Consider the following 10,914-nt stretch of genomic DNA (forward strand, 5'->3'; position numbering starts at 1 on the left):
TATTCCAAATCCTGAAAGATGATGCCGTGAAAGTGCTGCACTCAATATGCCAGCAAATTTGGAAAACTCAGCAGTGGCCACAGGACTGGAAAAGGTCAGTTTTCATTCCAATCCCAAAGAAAGGCAATGCCAAAGAATGCTCAAACTACCGCACAATTGCACTCATCTCACACGCTAGTAAAGTAATGCTCAAAATTCTCCAAGCCAGGCTTCAGCAATATGTGAACCGTAACTCCCTGATGTTCAAGCTGGTTTTAGAAAAGGCAGAGGAACCAGATATCAAATTGCCAACATCCGGTGGATCATGGAAAAAGCAAGAGGGTTCCAGAAAAACCTCTATTTCTGCTTTATTGACTATGCCAAAGCCTTTGACTGTGTGGATCACAATAAACTGTGGAAAATTCTGAAAGAGATGGGAATACCAGACCACCTGACCTGCCTCTTGAGAAATCTGTATGCAGGTCAGGAAGCAACAGTTAGAACTGGACATGGAACAACAGACTGGTTCCAAATAGGAAAAGGAGTTCATCAAGGCTGTATATTGTCACCCTGTTTATTTAACTTATATGCAGAGTACATCATAAGAAACGCTGGACTGGAAGAAACACAAGCTGGAGTCAAGATTGCCAGGAGAAATCTCAATAACCTCAGATATGAAGATGACACTACCCTTATGGCAGAAAGTGAAGAGGAACTAAAAAGCCTCTTGATGAAAGTGAAAGAGGAGAGTGAAAAAGTTGGCTTAAAGCTCAACATTCAGAAAACGAAGATCATGGCATCCGGTCCCATCACTTCATGGGAAATAGATGGGGAAACGGTGGAAATAGTGTCAGACTTTATTTTTTTGGGCTCCAAAATCACTGCAGATGATGACTGCAGCCATGAAATTAAAAGACGCTTACTCCTTGGAAGGAAAGTTATGACCAACCTAGACAGCATATTCAAAAGTAAAGACATTACTTTGCCAACAAAGGTCCGTCTAGTCAAGACTATGGTTTTTCCTGTGGTCATGTATGGATGTGAGAGTTGGACTGTGAAGAAGGCTGAGAGCCCAAGAGTTGATGCTTTTGAACTGTGGTGTTGGAGAAGACTCTTGAGAGTCCCTTGGACTGCAAGGAGATCCAACCAGTCCATTCTGAAGGAGATCAGCCCTGGGATTTCTTTGGAAGGAATGATGCTAAAGCTGAAACTCCAGTACTTTGGCCACCTCATGGGAAGAGTTGACTCATTGGAAAAGACTCTGATGCTGGGAGGGATTGGGGGCAGGAGAAGGGGACGACACAGGATGAGATGGCTGGATGGCATCATTGACTCGATGGACGTGAGTCTGAGTGAACTCTGGGAGTTGGTGATGGACAGGGAGGCCTGGCGTGCTGCGATTCATGGAGTCGCAAAGAGTCGGACACGACTGAACGACTGATCTAAGCTTTCAACATCGAAAGAAGTGGAAAGAACATTATACAGAACCAACAACATGTGCAAAGTCGGAAGAAAAGGAACGCTGTGATGGATGTCTGTACCATATATGTCTGGGAAACAGGTTTAAGCTCTGTCAATTAACAGCTGTTTAGACCACTGATAAAGTTGCTTCCTTTCTCCAAATCAATGCTGAAAAGTGTCCAATGAGAGTATGGAGTCCAGAGCAAGACTGCCCAGGCTTCTTCTAGTTTCATCACTTCTAGTTTCTAGTTGTTGGCTCTGGGCAATTAATTCTCTCTCTGTGCCTCAGTTTCATCATCTTTAAAGTGGGTATAACAATATACAAACTCCATAGGGAGACTATGAAGATTAGATGGGTTTATATTTGTAAAGAATGCAGAACACTGCCTGTTGCGTAATATGTAAGAGAAGTCACTCAGTTGTGTCCGACTCTTTGTGACCCCGTGGACTGTAGCCTACCAGGCTCCTCCGTCCATGGGATTTTCCAGGCAAGGGTACTGGAGTGGGTTGCCATTTCCTTCTCCGAACATTCTGTTAAATAAACAAACTCACATGTTTATGCATACATAGCAAGATAGGTAGACAGATGTGCATGAATATAGAAATATAGACATAGCTGTATTATCAAGGACAGAACCTGGTATGTACTAGATGCTGCTGCTGCTGCTAAGTCGCCCCAGTCGTGTCCGACTCTGTGTGACCCCATAGATGGCAGCCCACCAGGCTCCCCTGTCCCTGGGATTCTCCAGGCAAGAACACTGGAGTGGGTTGCCATTGCCTTCTCCAAAGCATGAAAGTGAAAAGTGAAAGTGAAGTCGCTCAGTCATGTCCAACTCCAGCGACCCCATGGACTGCAGCCCACCAGGCTCCTCCATCCATGGGATTTTCCAGGCAAGAGCACTGGAGTGGGGTGCCATTGCCTTCTCTGGTACTAGATGCTAGACTCATATGTATATAATTTTCCCTTTGAAGTTCACACTGTACTAGAGCACAGGGTCATATATGCCCCAATATTAGCGTCCACTCAGTTAAAAGATTAGAGACTGTCCTTCCCTCTTTCTCTTGAGGCAACAATTCTGCCTGGGAGACGCCAGGCTTACTAAACTGCAAGATAGACATAGCATGGCTGTCAGATTCAAACAAAGCTGCACTAATGTCTCATGTAATAAAAACACTTTCAATGGAAAAACAAGCATAGGCTTATTAAGGACCGTCTGACCTCTATAACTTATTAGCATTCAAGCTAATGCAAAACAAGAAACCTTAAATATACTGCAATCTAAGATTTCAGGGGGGAAACAAAAGCCCTGAAAAACAAGATTTTAAGCCACGTGACTCAAAAGGTGGGTTAACAAAATCCTAATTCCAGTCTAATTTGGCTTCAAGTAGTTATATATCCAAACTGAAAATTTTTTAACTAAAGTTTTATTACATGAATCTAGTAAATATGAAGCTGAATTTCCCGTTTTTAAGATGAAAATACTAAAGACAGTTGACAGATTATACTAAAAGTACTTGAAAATATTCTGCTACATTGAAATAAGTAAACATTTCCTGCAATCTTACACTATTTGCTTTAGAGACCTCTTTTTCACAGATAATGTATAGGCAAAAACTTCACCTACCACAAATCAAACTGCCCTGGTGAAGAGACTTTGAATTAACAAGTTATGCTGAACCACTAATAATAAATGCCCCCTTCTCAGTTTATTCTATCCAATTATAGGACAATTGTTAAGAATTGGGCAACAAGCTATTAACTTCCAAAATCTTTTGGTAAGTGATCAGTTAATATTTATTTCTGTTCTTTCAATCCACAAGCAATTAAATTTGTTTCAGAAGCATCTACAACTTTTTTTAGAGGTTTTTTTACCCTACTTTCTAACTTGAAATTCAAGACTATCTGAGGACTGTAGGTTGTAGGCAAGTTCTTTAATAAGAGTTACCCTTCTGGGTTCATTTGAATCCCAACTTCACTACCTGCTAACTGAGCCACCACAGGCAAGTTAACAGACTGTTGTAAAAATGAGTTAATGCACATATAACACTCAGAACGGTACTTGGCACAGATTTGTAAAAATACATATTTTACCTACCTAAAATAATAAGGAAGGGGAAATTGTGTTTGAACCACCTGTACATAGTAGAGAATCTATCCTACTTTGGGACTCAAATTTTAAGTTTTAGAGGAAATTTGCAAGGTAAAGCTGAAAGGACCCTCATCAACAGCAGCCCACAGCCACAATGTTTTACAAACAGTAATTTCGAGTAAGTGCTCAGGGCTCCTATATTCTATTCTCAAGCCGCCCAGCCCTCCTAAAATGCCCGTGTGTGGGGAAACACAACACTTGGTACCAGTTTACCAAGAGAGCTGGGAAATCAAGAATTTACTTTCTGATTTTTAATATTTTTGTTGTAAATGGACGCAGTCCATTCCCAACCAGACACACTGAGAAGTGGTCACTTTGGCAATAACTGGTTCAAAATCAACCGCAAATTACAGGAGCTGAAATATCTGTAAGAGATTCTAACTTCACTTGGCTACAAGAATCCAGGAGGTAGTTGGTTTCTCTAGGGGGAGCGGAAGCTATGTCTTGAGATAGATGTACGTGATTTTGTCTCAACCTCCGTATATTTCATTTTAACAAACGCTCCCATGAAGGCTCATTTTTCAAAATATCAGCGATAAGCAAAGAAGGACTAACAACTCAGCTCCCAGAACTGTAACAGCCCAGTAATTATAATAATCCAAGAGGCTGTTCTCTGAAACACAGAGACCAGCTTCTTTACAGAGACCCTGGTTCACACAAGGAAGGGTGGACAAGCAGTACTGGGGTATTTGTGGTTACTGCAGACTGTGAAACAGGAGACAATTACCCATTTTAGACCTTAATGCTCATATTGTAAGACTTGGTCTGTTCTTTTTCTTGACATTCTATTCCTGTCTCTCCAATTGCCAGGAGAGGGAACATCACCCAATTCTTTGAGTCAGATCTGTTTTTTAAAAAAGGCTCCTAAAAAAATAACTAAAAGTTAATCTTTTCAGTTTCACTACTTAAGATCTTTTCATGTAAACTACACTGAAAGGAAGAATTCTTGATAAACCCAGATTCTTTAAGGCTTAACATGGGGAACACAGCCAATATTTTATAATAAGTATAAAGGGAACAAAGCCTTTAAAAGTTGTGAATTGCTATACTGTAGACCTGTTACTTATAAAACATTGTACAACTATACTTTAACATTAAAAAGTAAAAAATAAACCCTCTTTTTAAATAAGATGATGGACACATGAAAGAGCAGCATATTAATAAATTCCAACCAATACTTTGATTTTGAATAAGAAAATTTTTGTTCTCATTATTAAACTCTAAAATATGATACAGGATTACAGGATAATCAACAGCAAGTTAGACAAAGAGTATGCTAGTTGTTCATACACAGCATACCAGAAATACATGCAAATCATGACATCAGACTACTTACTGTTCTTTGTGTAAGTGTTAAACAAGCCGTCTCTTCTCCTAAGCGTGGAGTGGTGGGCCAGTGTTGAGTAAAATAATTAGGATAAAACCTCGAACATCCCCCTGCACAATATCCAAAAGAGTCTCTCTGAGATTATTTACGAAAAGTAATCTCTTTCAAAATTTAACTAATCCTGGCCACTGAAGAAAAGGACGAATCAGTCAAATTTAAATTATGATTCTTTAGAATGTGTTGGACAATTCTGAGACACACTGAGAAAAAAGTATTAAAAATAGCCAAGAGAAGGCAGCAGCTAAAACACAAAGGCCAGAGGTGAGATCAAAATTAGAAACGTACAATGTCTGGAGGGCTGTCCATATAAGGGTATCTTTAAATCAGTAATAAGTTGGGACCATCCACTGGGCAAAATAAACAGCTGCCATCATCGAAGTGGCTGACTCCATCTCTCATTCAGAAATCTCTAGACCATCTCAGGAGACAAATATGACATGACTTTATGCTCAACGGTGTTTGGGGCTATTCTCAAAGCTGGTCTCGACTTTCCCAGTCCCACATGAGAAACACATATACATGCATCTTTCCTTTTGACAAAAGTATGAAAACGCAACAGTAGAGGGGATTTCCCTGGCCTTCCAGTGACTGAGACTTCACCTTCCACGAGCGTGATGCGGGTTCAATCCCTGGTCTGGGGACTGGGATGCCACGTGCTTCCCAGCCAAAAAAAAAAAAACAAACCCGAAACCATAAAACAGAGGCAGTGTTGTAGCAAATTCAAAGCAATATTAGAGGATAAAACGTCTGCTAAGCCTTCCTCACCCCATCTGCTAGACTATATTTACTACACTCCCCAACCCCATAAATTTCCTGATCCCCGGAGTGGGCTGCTGTTTTCCTCTTTCATTTACTAATTTTTCAGACTCTCAGGGAGCTTCTTAAGCTGGTGCCAAGCCCAACAGAGATGAAATAAATAAGGATCTTACCTTCTAGGAGTTCAGTGCGGTATGGCAGACAGACACAGAAATAACTAACATAGCGTAAGGCCTATGTAACAGGAATTTGCACAAGAAGGCTTGCGACTGTCTCTGGCATTGAGGGGAGGGTAAAGGACCAGGCAGAGAAAAAGCAGAAGGCATTTGAGGCAGAGCGATCAGGACAGGCAAAAGCTCAGAGTCTGTTCTGAGAACAGCAAGAACTATGGCTTCTAAATTCTCTCTGAAACTGTTCTTTATTTCATAGTTTGATTAATTCTCTATATTAAACTAAATATGAAGGAAAAAAAAAAAAAGAACTATGTGCCCGGAGTGTAAGTGACAGGATGTGAACGGGGGAAGAGGCAGAAGATTAGGCTGGAAAAAGCAATGGCTGAGGTCCCTGCGGGCCACGCGAACTCTCATCAGCGCACTGTCCTGCCGCCCTGAGGCTCTCAACTCCCGCTACACGTCAAAATCTCCGGGGAAACTTTAAGACAGAATTGATGTCTGGTATTTGCTAGTATCAATTAATTGGTCAAGATGGGGACTGGGCGCTGGTGTTTTTAAAAGTCTTCTCACGTTATTCTAGCATATGGTTGGGGTGAGAACTACAGGCAACAGGGAGTCAACACAACCAAACAAGCAGGATGAGGATGCAAGAACAAGGAAAAAAGAGAAAAAGCTAACTGAGCAGTAGAGTGCAGAGCAGACCAGAGGGACTTCCCTGGTGGTCCACTGGTTAAGACGCCACACTTCTAACACAGAGGGCATGGGTTCAATTCCTGGTCAGGAAACTAGATCCCACATGCCATGGGGTGAGTCCAACAAATAAAAATGAAAAAATAAATAAGTAAATAATATTCTAAAATTAAAAAATAAAAGAGTAGATCAGAGGCACAGAGACTAGGGGAGGAATGTCCATTTACAGATTCCCAAATATAGACAAAGAGGAGTCTACGCCAGTAGTTAGTATTAACCTTTTCTGGGTCACCAACCCGTGTGAAAGTGAGTGGTAAAAGTTAAAAGCCTTAAAAAAAGAAAAGCTAAAAGCCTTTTCCTAAGGAAAAATGCACACATGTCAAAAAATGTACAAATAATTTCGAGGGGTTATGAACCTCTTTTGAGTAGTGGATTCAAGTGAAGAAATCCTGACCCTAAACAAGGTGACTAGAAAGGGAAGCGGAGAAGGCAATGGCACCCCACTCCAGTACTCTTGCCTGGAAAATCCCATGGACGGAGAAGCCTGGTGGGCTGCAGTCCATGGGGTCGCTAGGAGTTGGACACGACTGAGACTTCGCTTTCACTTTTCACTTTCATGCATTGGAGAAGGCAATGGCAACCCACTCCACTGTTCTTGCCTGGAGAATCCCAGGGATGGCGGAGCCTGGTGGGCTGCCGTCTATGGGGTCACACAGTCGGACACGACTGAAGCGACTTAGCAGCAGCAGCAGCAAGAGGAGAGAGACTTGAGGTAGAATCAACAGCACTGATGACTCCCAGGTGAAGGGAAGGAAGAGGGATTCAGGCTGACGCCCCCACTTCCAGCTTGAGAGTTGTAAGTGATCAACTTACTTAAATGTCAGGAACGACACTAAGCGGTAACGTGTATTCATCTCAGTGAGTCTTCCCAGTTCTAGAAGATGAATTGCCATCTTATTCATCACTGAAGAAGCTGAGACTGAGAGATATTAAGGAGCCTGTCCAAGGTCAGGCAGTGTGAAGTGGTGGAGTGGGAATTCAATCCCAGAGAGTAAGCCTCCAGAGCCCCCAGCGTGCCTGGTGAGTGGGCCTCATTCATTAAAATAGAGGAGACAGGAGGACAGAGCAGAAGTAGGTTCAGTAGAAGAGGAGGAAGGGGCAGGGGATGGAATATACACACTACCTTTAGATATGCTACGTTCAAGATGGTACAAGATGTATCAATGACATTATCTGCTGAATCAGGAAAAAACAGAAAGAAAGGAGCTCAAGGCGGGTACGGTGGAAGACACAGCCATAGAATAGGGAGCTCCCTAAACACGTGCTAGGCCCCAGCACGTGCTCCGCTCTGCAGGTGTAAGTGCTATCCTTACCTGTCTCTGCAAGTGAGCAAACAAGACTTGGGAGAGCAGGGTTGCCAAGCCAGCAGGTGGCACAGCCCACCCCCTAACCTAACATCTCTGGCACCGGAAAAACGAGTGGAAACCATGGTCCTAAGTGGCAGCAGCTCCCACTCTGCTCTAAAACCACTAGTGTGAGATACAGGGTTTTTTTTTTTCTTTCATAACTTTTTATAAAAAAACTTGACAATATCTATTTCCACCAGCTAAAGGATTCTGACACTGTTTCAATTGTTTGAGCGACCATAAGAGATATCTGCATCTCAGCCAGGTGAAGTATCAGAGCTACACTTCCGCAGGGCGGCGTGCAGACTCAGATGCAGGCCTGTGTAGACAACAAGCATGACACAAATTCCGCACAGAGCGATTATCATCCGAGTCAGGATTCAGAACAATTAGCCCAATGCAGATAAGTGTCCTGTGTTCCCGGAGGCCACGACGAAGCCAGGAAGTGGTGAAATTTCCTTTTTTACTCTTTTTGTAGCATGAAAAGAATGTGGCTTTTCTCCTCTCTAAAGAAACAAAAATAAACTCTTAAACCATACACTACAAGTCTAGACTAGTTACTTCAGGTTTAACAGTGGAATAATTTATGCACTGCACGTTTCAGATAAAAACCTGTTACAGTTCAACATTTCGGCACCTTTAAAAATACCTGTACTGGCAGTCACATAGCCTTTGAGTTAAAAGCATCAAAAAAGTACTTTACAAGAGCCTGCAACATTATCCTAGGATTTTCTCCTGTTCAGGTACCCGAGAGAAGAAATACGATGATCCAATGAAGAGTACTGAAGTCCTACAGCACAACCTCTCACTCACAGCAAGATTCCTTCCAAAGCCCCGGTCCTGGTCGCCCATCACTAGGCTTGAAGTCGTGACTTTCCAGGGCCCCACCCCATCCCTGGAGGCCTCTCACTAGGTGCTTGTGCTTCGTGCTGTGCTTAGTCGCTCAGTCATGTCCGACTCTTTGAAACCCCATGGGCTGTAGCCCACCAGGCTCCTCTGTCCACTGGGATTCTCCAGGCAAGAATACTGGAGTGGGTTGCCATGCCCTCCTCCAGGGGAATCTTCCCAACCTAGGCATTGAACCCAAGTCTCCCGCATTCCAGGCGGATTCTTAACCAGTTGAGCCACCAGGGAAGCCCTCACTAGAGCTCAGATTGAGTCAAAATCCTTTGCCTTGTAATGTCCATTCATCAAATATTTACCGAGCACCTGAGATCCACAGCACAAGCTCTGCAAACCACCTTCTGGTCCTGGCAGTCCTTGATCTGTGCTGCTCTCTCACACCCTCTCCCTCTGCTCCAATAATAAACTCCCCCCCGACCACGGGGGGATCCTCAATGACTCCACTTCTCAGCCCATCACTGTCTCCCCGCTCTGCTAGTGTCTCACCGAAGCGTGGGTCACAGGCGTCAACACAACCACCAGGTGTGGTCTAGGATCTGTTTTTAGCAGCTGCATGACAGAGAGGCTTGCAGAAGCCTGTGGTCAGATAAATCTAGCTGATCTCAGGTGCGTGTGAGCCAATGCTCGACTCCTGCAGATGCTTCCTCTTGCTGATTTTATTTAGAACGCTGCCACAAGCTATCCAGATGACTCTGAATCGAGTCTGCTCTGTATGGCATTAGTCATCTCTCCTAGGTTGATGTCATCTGGAAAGTTAGATAAACTTCTCTCAATCCAGTCTTTACAGAAAGAGGACACTGTGATTTAAATCTGCTATCAATGGAAACTCAAAAGTTCCCTGTGGTCCCAAAGATCCCTTTATAGAATCTTGAGGCTCAGAACTACCATCTGATTTTATCCGTTTTCAGCCTTTCTTGAGGGAACAGCTTTGCTGAAAATCTGATGAAAGCCATCACAAGGATTTGTTGTTCAGCCACTCAGTTGGGTCAGACTCTTTGCAACCCCATGGACTGCAGCACACCAGGCTTCCCTGTCCTTTCCTATCTCCTGGAGTTTGCTCAAACTCATGTCCATCTAGTAGGTGATGCCACTCAACCATCTTGTCCTCTGTTGTCCCCTTCTCCTGCCTTCAATCTTTCCCAGCATCAGGGTCTTTCCCAGTGTGTCGGCTCTTCGCATCAGGAGACCAAAGTACTGGAGTTTCAGCTTCAGCATCAGTCCTTCCAAAGACACCCAGGACTGATCACCTTTAGAACGGACTGGTTGGATGTCCTTACAGTCCAAGGGACTCTCAGGAGTCTTCTCCAGCACCACAGTTCAAAACAGCAGTTCTTTGGCGCTCAGCTTCTTTATGGTCCAACTCTCACATCCGTACTCAACTGCTGGAAAAGCCATAGCTTTGACCAGACAGACCACTGTCGGCAAAGTGATGTCACATGTACACAGTTTTGCAATCAACATCAGATGGTTCCAGGACCTCCATGAAGCCCATCCATTGGCCTGTTGAGGTAAAACCTTAAGAATTCTAGAAGCTATGAAAAATACCTATGATCATTAGCATCCATTCAGTGCCATTTCTAAAATAACTGATTATCTAATGCCCAACAACGCCCTGAAGAAGCCAATTAATTGGAATTCAGTTCAGTTCAGTTCAGTCACTCAGTTGTGTCCGACTCTCTGCGACCCCACGAATTGCAGCACGCCAGGCCTCCCTGTCCATCACCAACTCCCGGAATTCACTCAGACTCACGTCCATTGAGTCAGTGATGCCATCCACTCATCTCATCCTCTGTCATCCCCTTCTCCTCCTGCCCCCAATCCCTCCCAGCATCAGAGTCTTTTCCAATGAGTCAACTCTTCCCATGAGGTGGCCAAAGTACTGGAGTTTCAGCTTTAGCATCATTCCTTCCAAAGAAATCCCAGGGCTGATCTCCTTCAGAATGGACTGGTTGGATCTCCTTGCAGTCCAAGGGACTCTCAAGAGTCTTCTCCAACACCACAGTTCAAAA

At 43.5% G+C, this 10,914-nt stretch overlaps 1 protein-coding gene across 3 annotated transcripts in view; it reads right to left on the reverse strand.

Annotated features, from left to right (window-relative positions):
* Window positions 1–10,914, reverse strand: part of SLC20A2 (solute carrier family 20 (phosphate transporter), member 2) — a 115,035-nt gene that overhangs the window by 87,413 nt on the left and 16,708 nt on the right. Inside the window, exon 1 of one of the 3 annotated variants that reach the window (XM_010846387.1) lies at window positions 4,927–6,198. The exons of the other annotated variants lie outside the window; for them this stretch is intronic. The gene's annotated coding sequence lies outside the window, so the exon portion shown is untranslated. Of the gene's footprint in view, window positions 1–4,926; window positions 6,199–10,914 lie in introns of those variants that run through there. 3 annotated transcript variants of the gene reach the window in all.

The sequence above is a fragment of the Bison bison genome, unplaced genomic scaffold (assembly GCF_000754665.1).
Source record: "Bison bison bison isolate TAMUID 2011002044 unplaced genomic scaffold, Bison_UMD1.0 scf7180017864236, whole genome shotgun sequence".
Classification (NCBI taxonomy): Eukaryota; Metazoa; Chordata; class Mammalia; order Artiodactyla; family Bovidae; genus Bison; species Bison bison.